At 43.6% G+C, this 14,564-nt stretch overlaps 1 protein-coding gene across 9 annotated transcripts in view; it reads right to left on the reverse strand.

The window, feature by feature from the left end:
* The window catches only part of LOC140428486 (receptor-type tyrosine-protein phosphatase T-like), a 1,877,905-nt gene that overhangs the window by 166,596 nt on the left and 1,696,745 nt on the right, over positions 1-14,564 (reverse strand). The gene's annotated exons all lie outside the window — the stretch shown is intronic.

Raw genomic sequence — 14,564 nt, forward strand, 5'->3', positions numbered from 1 at the left:
GACAGACTTGAATATCCAATCCAACAAAATCCTTTGCCAATACAAATTGTATAATGTAATATAAATGTCTACCCTGAACTGACCCTTTCACCACACAGGTGTCAAGATATATGCTACACTGCAATGCTAACAGGCCATTAGATATTACAGTATTCTTTGCACAGAGATTCATATCATTACTTTGTAAGTGACAAGACTACAAAGGAATAGAAATACAGGAATATCATTAAAGTGTATCGGACAGAAACTGCTTGTCTAGCTTTGACTTTAATATCATGCGTTTTAGGTTATTTGTGTCACCTCACAGTATTTTAGACTGCAGGAGGGTAAACTTGTAACAACGTCGAAGTACTAATGGGCTTGATTTAATTTTAAGGCCTCTTCGTTAGCTGACAAGATCTGAAGAAGGCAATTACAGAAATGTGCTTGCTTGTCAGAATAAATGAGAGCATAATTAGTGCACATTAATCATAGAAGTACCTCATCATATTAAAGAATTCTATTAGTTAGACGTTCCTGCATTTTATCGAAACACAGAAAACATGTCCTCTCAACACTTGGGGGAATATTACATTGCTATCTATGTTAATGTTAATTAGCACATTTTGACCACACAACATGGAGTTTATTATCCCAACCTCACCTCGCAGCTCCTGCTAAGAAACTCACTGAATCTTTGGATATCTGACAAAAATACAAAACAAGAAATATATACTCATTACAAAAACTAAGACTTAAATTGGGGGAAAAAGTGAAATAGACTTTTCATCTGAATCTTTATTTGGTTGAATAGTTCATTGTGTAACAACCTTATTGCTGTATTGGTGAAATAAATAATACATTGATGTAATCTATTAATTTAACTAGCACTACAAACATTGATTCATCGGTCATTTACCTTTTGTGGGATTTGGTTGAATACAAATTGGCTGCTGGATTTGACAACATTAATGTGTGTGTTGCACTGAGTAACACTGACTCAACTGCAGTCAGCCTCTAAAAGTAACTTTATTTTATACCTCCCCAACAGAGAGGGCAACAGAGAGGGCGACATAACAAAATGTTCAAATCTTTCAATGTATCACACTTTCTCCCCACATAAAAATTAAACGGGCAGGATTCTCCGTTTGGGAGATGAGGGGCGTAATTCACCCAAATGGGAACAAAATTCTCTAGCGAGCAAATTTAGCCGCGTGTTTCCCGGAGCTCGTGGTGCCGAGAAACACATTGCTCTTCAACTCGACTCGCATTGTATGAGGGGCCTCTATGGGGCACATGCAGACAAGGTCGCACACAGCCCCGTTTTGTACAGTGGATGGCGTCCCGATCTCTGAGGTCCCCAAAGCGATTCCTGACCTCCTCCCCCTAGCCCAAATGCACTATAGGAGGGTCTCCGGGCCTGGCCCACCCCTGCACCCTGCCCAAAGAGCACCTCCGGCCTGATCGCGCGGGCGCAGAAACTACCAGCTTGGTATCTTGGCACTGACAACCTCGGTGACAGACTCAGAAATGGAATCAAGCAAACACTCCATAGCGAACGCCATGCATGAACAAGACCATGAAGACCTATCAAGCGTATTTGAGCCACCAGAAGAAGACTATGAAAGTCTACCCAGCTCATTTAACCACCAAGAAGACACTGAATGTCTACCCACTGTATGTGAGACAAGTGACGAAGAAATCACAATTCCCATACAGGATGTGCAGGATCACAGCGAGACTGACATATCTCAGCTTGTCTGCACAGAAGCACTCAATAATCAGAGAACGGTTACTCATGAGTCCAGAGAGACCACGTCAAATGAAATTGTGAAGATTTTGACTCCAAAAGAGGAGCACCAAGAGTCCAGAGAGACCACGTTAATAGAAATCATGAAGATTTTGACTCCAGAAGAGGAGCACCAAGAAACCAAAGGTGATTCAAATGAACCAGAAATAACTCTAGAAGAGAAACACCAAGGAAGCAAAGCAGAGGAATCAAATCCACCACAAATGACTGATGTCACAAACATCAATGCAACATGAGATCATTCTCACAATTCTCAAGAAGAAACGCTCAATGTAACAAATATCACAAAGGACACGGACACCAATAACTGTGACAATGACTCACATCATCCAAACAGAACACTCATTGAGCACAACAGCAACAACGAAAACAACATGCAGCACAACAAGAGCAACAACAACAACACGAAGTGCTGCAGAAACAAGAACAACGACAGCAACATCAAAAACTACAAGCACAACAACAAAAACTACAAGAAGCATAACAAAAACAGAAACAATGAGCACGACGAGAAAAACAACAAAACAACAGCGAAAACAACAAAAACAGAAGCAACAAGCATGACGAAAACAACAACAAGAACGACAACAACAGGAACGAAAACGACCAAGACAGAAACGACAACAATGAAACAATGACCTGTACAACATGGTACAACTCTGCACATGAAGGACAATGCCACAGCACACTGCAAAACAATGGCAAGAGTACAAACATGCCATGGCATGGCAACAAATCTCACAAATTCACTTTTGCTCCACAACAAACAAGCAAACCAGCTGTCAAGAAAGATGACATGCAGAATCAATACCACAAACACAAGAAAAAGTCCAGGTCAGACAACAAAGATGACATACAGAATCAACACCACAAACACAGGAAAAAGTCCAGGTCAGACAACAAAGATGTAACACCGAATCAATACCACAAGCACAGAAAAAAAAAATCATAAATCCAACAACAAAGCGATTCGACCATTCAAGTACCTCATTGATGCCTTCTTGCCTACTTAAACACAGGAACACTGACAACGTTCACAAAGAAATAACAACATCTACATCACCACTTCAATAACAGAAGAAGAAAGCAACTCGACCGAACAAACTCAGAAAGTATGGACTCACAAAAAAAATGTTTTTTTTATTAAGACTGGGCTCATAAATATTAATTGGCTTTGTATAATCGTCAAGATCATCACAGCTTGTACATAGCAGCATTTGTCTACCTATTTCACGCAAACAAAACAAATCTTAAGAGACTAAATGTATTAACATTTTTTCAGACTAACTCATTGATTTTATGTAATGCCTTTGCAAATTGCATCCATTATGTTTGTTCAATTTTCTTTACAACATACAGAAAATATGTAACATGAAAAAAGGGGGATGTAGTGATCTCTATGTGTGCATGTACACAAGGGGTTAATATGTAATCAGTAGCACCACATGATCACTAGAGGGCCGGACCAACAGGAGTATAAAGGGCAGCCACATTGGGTCTCTCTCTCTCTCTTGGGTGCACTGTGATCAAAGCGACAGCAGACTAGTTTAGATGGCCAGTGGAGTTACATATAGTTACTATAGTTAGATCTTGTTAACCTTATCACTAGTATCAAAGTTAAAGTAAAGAACTCATGTAAATATTGTTGTAGTTACTCAATAAACCTTTTGTCCCTACTGGAAGAGTTCGAATATTCTTCATCAGGATTCAGAATACCTCATCACTAAACAAGGATTGAGTAGCACATGTTACCTACTACTCAGGTAACAAAACAGCGAGCTGCGTGAATTGAGAGAAATTCCCGTCCCAGCGGGTGTTGTAACCACTGGGGCCGGAATTAGCACCAAAAAGCCTGACAGATGGAGAGGTTGATAAGTGCTCCACTTACCACACTCACACTGCAGCCACGATGATGGCTCAGATAAAATCTGCCCCCTGAGTTCGGAAGTCCAAGGTGGACCAACAGCTCCATGTCAGTGAGGAGAAGAGGGGCACCTCTTCCCCAGGGTGGATCGCCCTCCTGTACAGCACCTGGGTGGTAGCGGCAGAGGCAGTCAGCACTGCCAGACTCACCAGGAGGAGACACCTTGTGAGCTAGAGGGGCGGGGGCCACTGGTGAGGCCTCTGCCCTGAGAGGGGCAGAGAACCAGGGAAGTCTCCAAATGCTACAGTGTAGGTGTCCTTTGGTTGGGTTGAGCTCTGCTGATCCCATGCTTCCTCAGAAGTGGAGGAGCTGTTCTGAGGAGTGCCAACACGTGGTGGGCTACTAATTGAGCTTGGCAACGCCCATCCCCTTGATGATACAGCTGGGGTATGAAGGTGTCCAGAGGGCTGGCCTAGGTGGGCTCCCAGATGAAAAGAGGTTCCCTGAGCATTCAAAAGACACAGAGAGCACTACATAGTGTGAGCAGCCAAAAACCTGTAAGCAGCACCAGAGGGATACGTTTAAACCACAGTATGCAACAATGGCAGTCTGAGCCAGGTCACCCCGTTCCCGAGGGGTACACCTCAAGTCCACGGGCCTGGCACCGAGTTGTTTCCCATTACTGTCCCAGTCCGCGGCAGTCACCCCAGCAAGCCCAACAATTTTTCAGAGTTTTCTTAGCCTCCCGCTGCCCCTCCACAGCCATGGTGCCCAGGCCCGCTTGTAAATACTTGCACTAATTCGCGCCTGCGAGAATTCCGCCTCAGACGGGCGGAGCATCGCTGGAGGGTGGATCATGAAGTGTCCAAGCCGTTAATGATATTAAATTCCATGCGAATGATGGTTTTGCATGGATCCACCGGCGCGGGGTGCAAACATCAATATCTGTGTCAGTGAGGGACAGGAACATGGCGTCGGAACTGGCACCATGTGTAAAACGGAGTTTCTCAATTTTACGGGATTCTCCGCCCAATTGCGATTCTCACTTCCGGCATTGTGAACTGGAGAATCCAGCCCAACATTTACATTAAAATGAAAGAGAACATGCTGGGAAATCTCCGCAGTTCTGGCAGCATCTGTAGGGAGAGAAAAGAGCTAACGTTTAGAGTCCAATGACTCTTTGTCAAAGCTGATCCCTGGAGCCTTCCCTGGTTCTCTGCCCCTCTCAGGGCAGAGGCCTCACCAGTGACCCCCGCCCCTCTAAATCACAAGCTGTCTCCTCCTGGTGAGTCTGGCAGCTTTGACAAAGAGTCATCGGACTCGAAACGCTAGCTCTTTTCTCTCCCTACAGACGCTGCCAGGCCTGCTGAGATTTTCCAGCGTTTTCTCTTTCGTTTCAGATTCCAGCATCCGCAATAATTTGCTTTTATTTACATTAAAATGGTTCATGTACAGAATTTTCCGGAATACAATATCACTAAATCAACATCAACAGTATCTGAATTTTAACAGGTTGGGCTTCATATTTGTTGTTACCATAATCACAACCAAAACAAATGACTGAAATTGCCAAAATATTTCACACATAGAAAACGGATTTTCCTGAAAACCAGTAATGTGTTTAACAAAAAATATAATTTGACAAAAAGAAAATATTAAGAACAACTTTTTTCTTTTTCCTTCCTACATACTTCCAATTAACCATCAATTAATTAATTAATTAACTAACTAACCTATCTGGCTTGGTATTTCCTTCCATTTCTATTAGCTTGACTTCTGCTGTCTTAACATTTTTTCTTTTTAAAAATAAATTTAGAGTACCCAATTGTTTTTTTTACCAATTATTGCGCAATTTAGCATGGCCAATCCACCTAACCTGCACATCTTTGGGTTGGGGAGATGAAACCCACGCAGACATGGGGAAAATGTGCAAACTCCACACGGACAGTGGCCCAGAGCTAGGATTTGAACCCGGATCCTCAGCGCCGCAGTCCCAGTGCTATCCACTGTGCCATATGCTGCCCTCTTAACATTTCTGACTGCGCAATCTGACCTTTGACTTTGACTACCAACTCCACTTCATGGTTCGACTGTGACATTGACGGATTTGTTTTAATCAAAGAACTTGACTCACTTTGCTCTACCAGTAGGTTCAGTAATATTGGCAAACTTTCAGTTTTGTCTTGACTTTCACATTGGGTTGTAGGAGGAATTTGGACTGTAGGAGGTTTTTCATGTTCTCCCTTTGTCAGGTTTCCTCTTTCAAGCAAATGATCTTTATGACATGATGGTGCTTTTCTCTAATCTTTGTTAGATATGTAAAACCAGTTAAAGCTGGATTCTCTGGTTCTCCAGCTGCATTCTTCTCAGCGGCACGCCATTCGCTGGCAGCAGGATCATGTCTTCCTGTCGCTTGTCAATGGGATTTCCCATTGGAGTCACCCTATGTCACCAGGAAACCCGTGAGCGGGTGTGCGCTGCCGGCGGGAAAAGTGAATCGCAATGCCCGGAGAATTATGACCTTAGTCTCTTTACAACTCCAATCACACACATCTTCTTGCTCTCTTAGTGAGTTTTTACCGTGACCTTCTGATTGGACTCTCTAACTTTCATGCCTCATGACCATCCTCACTTTATCTTTTTTTCCCCCTTACTTTGCTATTAATGTCAGGTTTAAGCAAACACCTTTGTCCATACAGTATTTTCAAATACTAACTCAAAAGGTGAGCAACCCATTGTAGGCCATGCAATTACTCTGTGAAAGAACAGTGTGGTGATTGTACCTTTACAGGCAACACAGCAGAGTAAGGGTCACATGGTCTGTGCGACCAATCAGGGCTCAGAATGTGGAATCATTCAGGATGAGAAAGGCTTGTTCAGCAAAGAGACATTCTGGGAGCTAGCTACAGTCATGCGGCTGCTGTACAATTCTTATGAATAAATAACTTTTTTTTCACTAATGAAGACTGTGAAAGTGCATCTCAACAAACAGGAAATTGTCCAGCCTGTTTTGAAGATAAATATGTAAATTACTGCCTGGCTGATCACCTAGTACACACTTCAGCAAAAGCTTCGCCGTAATATGTACACATCTTTCAGCAGCATCATTTGATGCTGTGTGATATAGTGGTGTTAGCGTGTTTGACTCAGTCCTTACATTGAAATATTTCACACTCATCTGAAGTAAACAGTAGACCATTATTTGACACCAACACCTCTGGCAATCCATAAATTGCTCGCAACTTTTCAAAACGTCAACAGTTTTGGCACTTGTGGTATTGGGCACAGGTTCAACATTTATTCACCTGCTGTGGCTTTTGTCCAAAAGAAGATATTCTTCCCCTTGCACTTTAAAGAAATCAACACACTCATTCCCACAGTTTTCTTGTGTGTAACCATGGAATGAGATGAAACTTGGTTGGATGATTTCCCATTCTGAGGCGGACTTCACTACTTTTTACCAATTCTTCAATATTTCTAAGTATATTTGGATACCAAAAGTAGTTTCTTGTTACTGCTTTCCTGCAGACGATCCATGTGTGCTCTTGATAAAGGCCTTCTAACAATCTCTCTTTAAACCTTGGCAGAATAATGGCTCTTAAACTCTATAGGAGGCAGCCTTAAACTATAGTCAGTTAACTTCGACACATGAAATACTCCTACAATTTCTCACCATCACACACTCCACACTCTTCATGCTAGCCATGCGTGCCATAATTGAACAGTTACCGAGCCCCACATCCTTGCAAATGTCTTCACTAATTTCTCTTGCAGACTGTGGCATGTCATTTGCATTTGTAAAAGTAATTCACAGGTAACTCAATGGTTGGCAATGAATCTGTCTTCACAGAATATCTCGAAAGAGCACCTGTATTTCCACAATCTGCTGATTTACAATATGTAATATCACATTGATGCGCCATCAAAATCAATGGCCATCTCTGAAGCTGTGCTGCTGCTAGGGATGGTACTCCCTTCTTTGAATCAGATATGAGCACAAGGGCTTGCTGGTCAGTAAACAATTAACTTTCTACCATGAGGCATCGTGCACTAAAACCAATTGCTGCCTGGGACAAAAGTGGGTTATAACAGCAGCATTGGCCAGTACTTTCTTCACTTCTTCAAATGCTTTCTGACACTTTGTAAACAGCTCTCAATCTTTTCACCTTTGAATATTTGATGCAGTGGGGCAAATGTATTAGGGAAGTCAAAGATGAACGTAGAATAATATGCAACAATCCCCATGAACATTGTAAGTTCTTCTTGTTCTTTGGCCACTTTGCTTTTAAAATCCTCTCAACATTCTCCTGCCTTCAGCATCTATTTGATAACCCTGGTACGTTACACTTGACATCATGAAGCAACAATTTTAGCTTTTTAGCTTTGATGCCATATTTTTGATGTCGATCCAGGACTTTGTTCAAGCTTACAATGTGCTGCAAATTAGAATGTCATCTCAGATAGCACATAATATCTAATGCATGACATTCTGGAACATTGCAGAAGCAGTAGACATCTAAATGGCAACCTTTCGTACTGGTACAAACCTGTGTGTATGAATGATCAGCTCTTCCTTGCTCTTGTCAGTTAATTTTAATGTCAAGTATGTATTTGGCAAATCTGTTTTCCTGCACACCTTACCATTGGCTAAATTAAAAAATCACGTCTTCACCGGTAGGCAGTGGGTAAGTCATTCTCGATCATCTTGTCTATGGTTTACTTATAATCTCCACAAATCCAAATGAACCCTTCTGTTTTTTGAACTACCACAATGTTGTGGCCCATTCCCTACTCTTCATCTTCTTAATTGACCCTGTTCCTTCTAATCAGTCCAGGTCATTGCTTACTACTTCTAGCTATGCATAAGACACTGGCCTAGCATTACAAAATGTCAGCTGTACATTGCCCTTTATTTTGACTTTAGCTTGATGATTTTATTATTTGGTTTTCCATGCTCAAAGATTGTTTTGTGCTCTCTTAGCATTTTCCCAATGATAGATATAATAATAATTTTTATTAGTGTCACAAGTAGGCTTACATTAACACTGCCGTGAAATTACTGTGAAAATCCCCGAGTCGCCACATTCTGGCGCTGTTTGGGTACACTGAGGGAGAATTCAGAATGTCCAATTCACCTAACAAGCACGTCTTTTGGGATTTTTGTGGGAGGAAACCGGAGCACCTGGAGGAAACCCACATGGACACAGGGAGAAAGTGCAGACTCCGCACAGACAGTGACCCAAGTCGGGAATCGAACCAGAGTCCCTGGTGCTGTGGAGCAACAGTGCTAACCACTATGCTACCATCCGCCCATATGCTCTTACTCATCCATATTGTAAATATATTGATCCAGTTTAAACATATTTTCTTAAGCCATATCCTTCCCATCAGGGAGAGACTTTGTTCCCTCCAATGATTACCAGTGGCAAGTAACGGGTTGTATCATTGTATTCCACAGTAACAATAACTTGACCAAGCACTGGAATATTATTCTTGCAATAACTAGTTGTTCCACACCAGTTTTATGTAAGGAAATGTGACTTAGAGATTTTTTGTAGTCTCCTTCCAAATAACATACCTGCCTGCAGCTGTATCAAAGGTGAAAGTAAATTGTCAATCTCAGACTTTCAATTTTACCGTGGGTGCTGTAATTATCTTTTCAACCCTATTACTCTCATGTTCCACTTATTGCTGTCTTTGGCTCTTAGACTCTTGGGCCAGGGCTTTGGCTCTTAGACTCTTGGGCCAGGGTTTTGGCTCTTAGACTCTTGGGCCAGGATTTTGGCTCTTAGACTCTTGGGCCAGGGTTTTCCAGCCCTGCCCGTCGCCTGGATCTTCTGGACTTATGAAAAGTCAATGGGCTATTGGTTGGGGGTGGGGGGGGGGGGGGGGGGGGGGCTGCATCCCGGGGGCTGCATCCCCCATGATGGGACTCACCAAGGAGGGCCTGGGAAATACCAGTCTTGATTTTCCTGCTTCGTAACATGAACATTAGTTTCCACATCTATCATATGTGCATTCAAGGATTTCCAGACTCCTGAATTAGCTTCAGACCAAGAGTTTGACTGGTGCATTGCTATGACCTGGTACTTGTCGTCGCCTAGAATATTACTGTGTCCTCTCCTCCTGCATACTATCTGTATATGACCAACGTTCCCACAGGCATAGCACTTTGACTGGAAATGGAGGCAGTTAAATGGTAATGGTTGCATCTAAATTTCTGACTTTAGAGACTGTGAACCTGGCTGCTAAAATCCAGTGGTTCCTCAACCGCCCTCCCCGGCTCAGGAAAAGAACTCTCTTGTAATTTGTAGCTATCTCTTTCTGCCATTTCCAATTCTGTGGCCTCCTTCCACATCAGATTATTGCCTTGACTCAAAAGTCTGGCCCGGATTTTATTGTTCTTTAGGCCTCCTACAAATGTATTTTTAAAGTTGATTTGTAAGCTTATTCCATACCCAGAGTGATGAAATGAAATGAAAAATGAAAATGAAATGAAAATTGCTTATTGTCACAAGTAGGCTTCAAATGAAGTTACTGTGGAAAGCCCCTAGTCGCCACATTCCGGTGCCTGTTCGGGGAGGTTGGTACGGGAATTGAACCGTGCTGCTGGCCTGCCTGGTCTGCTTTCAAAGCCAGCGATTTAGCCCTGTGCTAAACCAGCCCCTTTGGGAGGGTTTCTTTAATTTGAGAATGTAATCCACAGGTCTCACTGGGCAACTGCTTCCTTCCACGAAATGCAACTCTCAATGAAATCTCATTCATAGCTGTGCCGTAATATGAATACAGAACATCACTAATTTCAGAATATTCCATAGTAGTGGGGTCTTTCAGACACCATCTCAAAAGCATCTGGCCCCATCATGGTGAAGAAAATATTCACTTAATTCTCATCTCCTATTATACTAACTTTTAGCCAAAAAGTTTATAATTACACCTGTTCCTCTTTTCCAGGGTTGAATTTCCTCATAGTTCCCAAATATGTCTTCAGTGCTAATTTTCCAATTATGTTCCGTATTGTGTCCCTGTGTACCTGAACATAATATGCACAGAGACCAATGTTTCAAATTGCTCAAACCTCCTCAAAATCAACTTAAAGAGCTCCAAAAATGTGTGACAATGCTTTCCAGTCCTTCATTCCTCAAATGAAATGTAAAAAAAAAATCAATCCTCACCTCACTGTCATCTGGGGCGAAATTCTCCCCCAACGGCGGGATGCCCGCCGACTGGCGCCAAAGCCGGCGCAAATCAGACGGGCATCGCGCCGGCAAAAAGGTGCGGAAGTCTCCGCATCTTTGGCGGCCTAGCCCCAACATTGAGGGGCTAGGCCGACGCCGGAGGGATTTCCGCCCCGCCAGCTGGCGGAAATGGCGTTTGTTGCCCCGCCAGCTGGCGCGGAAATGCGGCGCATGCGCGGGAGCGTCAGTGCCCGCTGTCAGTTTCCCCGCGCATGCGCGGGAGCGTCAGCGGCCGCTGAAAGTTTCCCGCGCATGCGCAGTGGGGAGAGTCTCTTCCGCCTCCGCCATGGTGGAGACCGTGGCGGAGGCGGAAGGGAAAGAGTGCCCCCACGGCACAGGCCCGCCCGCGGATCGGTGGGCCCCGATCGCGGGCCAGGCCACCGTGGGGGCACCCCCCGGGGTCAGATCGCCCCGCGCCCCCCCCCAGGACCCCGGAGCCCGCCCACGCTGCCTGGTCCCGCCGGTAAATACCAGGTTTGATTTACGTCGGCGGGACAGGCAATTCCTGGGCGGGACTTCGGCCCATCCGGGCCGGAGAATCCAGCGGGGGGTCCCGCCAACCGGCGCGGCTGGATTCCCGCCCCCGCCCAATCTCCGGGAGCGGAGACTTCGGCGGGGGCGGGGGCGGGATTCACGGCGGCCAACGGCCATTCTCCGACCCGGCGGGGGGTCGGAGAATGACGCCCCTGTTGTGTATTGCACTCAGGCTATCATGTGCAGGCAGCCATTATTGAGCCAACTACACTTTCACCGTCCCAACAGAGAGGGCGGCAGAGAGGACAATATAACAAAGCACCCAGACCTTGCATATACAACAGTGGCTGCATTCCAAAAACAAAATTAATTGTTTATAATATTGTTTGGGGTATGAAAAGCACTAGTATTATATTTACTATCATTAAGTCTTTCCAGGGCACAAGGGGCCATCCTCTGGTGGGCTGTTTTGGCTGATGCTGTGATATATTTTGATGACTTCTTTTAATCGTTTACCTTTTAATCACAAGGGATCTGCCTACTTAAAAAAAAATGAAATTATAATATAACACAATATACCGAGTTGCATTACGGTCAATAAATTATTTTGATAGAGGAATTTAAATAAATTAATTGGCAGTTCTCCGAATTTGACTTTAGCCATGGACTTTTAGCTCTTCCATCATTTTTTCTGGCACTTGATCACTATAATTTACAGTTTAATTTCTTCGAAATTAGAAGAAAAGATTACATTTCTGCCTCATTCTTTGCCCTAATCTGACCATAGTCCGAGTAGCGAATTTCTGAATCCAGCTTCTTTTCTGTGGCACAGAGGTTTCTGTCAGCAGATATAATTGTCAGATACTTGATGCTAAAAGCACTATTCTCATTAACACTTTAATATCCCCCATATATTTAAACCTCTGTTTTTGTAGCTATTTTGAAATTTTCTTGCATCGCACCCTAAAAAAAAATCATGGAATTCCTGAAAATGCACTGAGAAATTATGGAAGTTTTAAAGGTAATTTAGGTAATTATGAATCATACTGTACAATGTTAGTAAATAAAAATGTGTTGCAAACCATGAGAGAATAATTGAGGCAATTTATTCATGAAATTGGAGACATTTTCTCCCACTTTCATTGTGGCCAGAAGCAGTTTTTCTAATCTTTATTAGTGTCACAAGTAGGCTTACATTAACACCGCAATGAAGTTACTGTGAAAATCCCCTAGTCGCCACACTCCAGCGCCTGTTCGGGTACACTGGGGGAGAATTCAGAATGTCCACTTCTCCTCAAAGCACGTCTTTTGGGACTTGTGAGAGGAAACCGGAGCACCCGGAGGAAACCCACGTAGACACGGGGAGAACGTGCAGACTCCGCAAAGACAGTGACCCAAGCCGGGAATTGAACCTGGGACCCTGGTGCTGTGAAGCAACAGTGCCAACCATTGTGCCAAATCGGGTTATTTTTTCATCTATACAATGCTAATGTGTGACGCTAATGTTGGAAAGGGGTAGGTGTGTAGAAAAGCTGACTATTCCTACTTACTGCAGTCATTCCACCAACAAAGATTAGGTGGAAGTGAGCATCATCTATATTGCAGTACATTTACATCTTTCCAGGGCATTTTTAAGACCTTCAGTCGAGTGAAATTTCTGCTATGGCTTGACTGGTAATAATTGCAGTTGAAACAAAAAATGTCAAACACAGAGCACATAGTTCCAATGTAATGGTTGCATAAGGCTCGCTGTTTAAAGTTGACGGTAAGAAACAGGAAAGGAAAAATACCACGATCAAGCTGGATAGACTTTTCCATCATGACTGTCGATGTAGAAATCTCTTCTCTGTCTTTCGTAGAGACACCTTCTCAAGGGCAATTAGGGAGGGGCAATAAATGTTGACTTAGCTGGGGTCGGAAATATCCCCATGAAATTTTTTTTAAAAACATGAGGAAACCTCTTGTGTTTTGCGCCTGTAATGCTGATCTGGGGTGTTTCTATAATGCTGTGGATGAGGGTTGGGAAATGACAGGAGTGGAGGGGAGATCTGGCTAGATGTGATGGGGTAGCCACTCTGCTGCCACTGGACAGGACTACCCGACTGGAAGTCAATAGGGTTGTTAAGAACTCCCAACACTGGTCTCCCACTTTTGTCCGATGGGTAGAATTCCAGTTAAAAATATGGTAAGTTTTGTCAGGACTAGAATATCAAAATACTGTTTTGAGGGATTGTACTCTCAAAAGGAGTGTAGCTAATCCATAACAAAAACAGCAATAACTTGTATTTGTAGAGAACCTTTAACATACTTAACATCTCAAAGTGCTTCACAGGAGCATTAAAAAGCAAAATTGATCCTGATCCACATCAGGAGATATTAGGGCAAATTACCAAGTTTGATCAAAGAGATAATTTTTAAGGGATATCTTAAAGGAGGAAAGAGAGGGAGAGAGTGGAAAGATTTAGGGAAGGATTTCCAGAATTTAGGGCCTTTGAAGCTGAAGGTACAGACATTCAAAATGGAGCGATGAAAATAAAGGACGTTCTAGAGGCCAGCAGATGAGGAGGATGAGTGCAGATATCTTGGAGGGGTGCAGGGCTGGAGGAAACTACAGAGATAGGGAAGAGAGAGGCCAGGGAGGGGTATAGACATGAGGAGGAGAATTTTAAAATTGAGCCATTGCTTAACGGAGAGTTTATGCAGGCTAAGAAGTGTAGTGTTGGATGGTTTCAAATAAGGACATGTGCGGCAAAGCTTTGGGTGACCTCAAATTTATGGAGCATTGGATGGACGGCTTGGCCGGGAGTGCGTAGGAATAGGCAAATCTAGAGACAGCTACCGCGTGATTGAGAGTTTCAGCAGCAATTGATCTGAGGCAGGGGTTAAGTGGGCCGATGTTATGAAGGTTGAAATAGGTGGTCTAAGTGGTGGTGTGCATATGAGATTGGAAGCTCATCTCAGAGTCAAAAATGACTCGAGGGTAGGATTTTTCAAAGAGTGGAGTTTCCTGTCCCGCCACTGAAAATATTAGAAGCAAACGTTTGCTTGCTGATAGTGGGAACCCTGCGGCGGCTCCATGGAGCGTTACCTGGCTGGAGATGGGAGTTCTGACGCTTACTCGGGGGTAATTCCTGTCTCAGAGAGCATCAGCCGAGCCTGCTGTTCCGGTCGGACCCATGTGTGTCCTCGGCATAGAATC

This window comes from Scyliorhinus torazame, chromosome 8, assembly GCF_047496885.1.
Source record: "Scyliorhinus torazame isolate Kashiwa2021f chromosome 8, sScyTor2.1, whole genome shotgun sequence".
Lineage (NCBI taxonomy): Eukaryota > Metazoa > Chordata > Chondrichthyes > Carcharhiniformes > Scyliorhinidae > Scyliorhinus > Scyliorhinus torazame.